Below are 1992 nucleotides of genomic sequence, written 5' to 3'. Positions count from 1 at the left end.
TTTATTTATTTATTTATTTATTTTAGAATCAGAGGTTTTAGTAAGTTCTGTCTGAGTCATTGGCGTAATGTGGTTGCCAAAGCTAATTCAACGTGAAGTTATACTACTGGAGATACAGTAATTGGAATAAAGGAGAGGATGGATAGTTCTGCTTTACTCTAAGTTGGCCAGGTGTCATCATGGGAGTAACTGTTTAGTGAATTGGGAATGTTTAGGCTAAGGAAGAGGAGAAGAGTTGGGAGTCATGAAAGCTCAAATATATGAACAGCTATCAGAGAAGAATTAGACTTACATTGTGTGACCCCATGAGGTAGTCCGTAGACCACCGGGAGATAGGGTTCAGCTCAAGGTGAAGTGAAGTTCAGTGGAGACCACCAGGAAATAGAGTTTAGCCCAGAGGAAGGAAAAACAGATGATCATATATGGAATGGGTTGCCTGGGAGGCAGTAAGTATCCCAGTACTGGAGGTGTTCAAGGTGATGCCGATAGAAAGCTTGCCAGAGATGTTGGCAGGGAGTTGGGCATCAGAAAGAATTTGAATGAGGTAGTTAGTTTTGAGGATCCATTCCTACCAAGATCTATGATTCCTCCTGCTTTTGCTCTTTTTGTACCCCTCACTGAGCCCTCTGTGCCCCCCTCTACCTGGCCTGTCCTTCCAGGCCCGGGTCAGTTTCCTCCTTCTCTGCTGGGCCTACTTGAGGACACATCCTGAACTGATTGCATAAACTCCACATCTTTTAATTATTTACCATCTTTTATTGTTCTTTCATTGTCCTCATCTTATAAGCCCTTTGAGGGCAGGTACCTGTATTACCTGTTACAGGATAAAAATTTACTAATCATTGCCCGTTCACATCCCTTCTCTACCTTGCTTCCCCTTACCTCCAAGATAATTTTATCATTCACCTGTTGTTGGAAGTCTTGTCTGGGCCTGCTCAGTTCCAGGGCTTTTGTAACACAGAACTGGGAGGATAGGAGATGAGAGATAGCACTAGGGCGGCAGGGGAGGGCAACTCTCTTGTGCGTCAGGGAGAATTTGGGTAATGGGTGAAGAAAAAAGGAAAATAACGAAACCCGAGAGGCTGCACCCCCACATAATGAGGAGATTGCAGTGGACAAAGAGAGACAGAAAAGCTGTTGACTACAGAAAACAAAGAAGGGCTGATTTGGGGNGTGGACAAAGAGAGACAGAAAAGCTGTTGACTACAGAAAACAAAGAAGGGCTGATTTGGGGGTTGCAGAGCGACTCTAACTGCTGCAAAGTGTAGCAGAATAGCAGAAGAAAGGGAATTTTTTTTTTTTTTTTAAAGATGACCAGTAAAGGGCCGGCCTGTGGCTCACTCGGGAAAGTGCAGTGCTGATAACACCAAGGCCATGGGTTCGGATCCCATATAGGGATGGCCGGTTGGCTCGCTGGGTGAGCGTGGTGCTGACAACACCAAGGGTTAAGATCCCCTTACCGGTCATCTTAAGAAAAAAATAAATAAATAAAATAAAATAAAATAAAATAAAGATGACCAGTAAAGGGATCTTGACCCTTGACTTGGTGTTGTCAGCACCACGCTCAGCCAGAGAGTGAACCGGCCCTCCCTATATAGGATCCGAACCCATGGCCTTGATGTTATCAGCACCGCACTCTCCCCAGTGAGCCACGGGCCAGCCCTGGGAAAGGGAATTTTAACAAATGGTGCTGTAGGTTATGAACTGAATTACCTTCAAGAGATACAAGTAAAAACAGGAATTCTTTTCTGAAATTATTGTTGGTATTTGAGTTGCAGGGCTCCAGAATATATTCAGCTTATATGTCCTGTTACTTTCACAGGACCCAGCATGGTACCAGGGTGTAGATGCCCCAGTGAGTAGCACCCCAGTCCCTGCAGTTAGAGCAGACATGGTCTTAAGGCTGTGGGATCCTACAGAAAGACAGAAACATTAGGCTTATTCCCTACCTCAGAACTTTGTCTTTTTTTTTTTTTTTTTTTTTAAAGATGA

Source organism: Galeopterus variegatus, unplaced genomic scaffold (assembly GCF_000696425.1).
Source record: "Galeopterus variegatus unplaced genomic scaffold, G_variegatus-3.0.2 Scaffold1598, whole genome shotgun sequence".
NCBI classification, from domain to species: domain Eukaryota; kingdom Metazoa; phylum Chordata; class Mammalia; order Dermoptera; family Cynocephalidae; genus Galeopterus; species Galeopterus variegatus.
Note: the sequence above shows the minus strand (reverse complement) of the source record.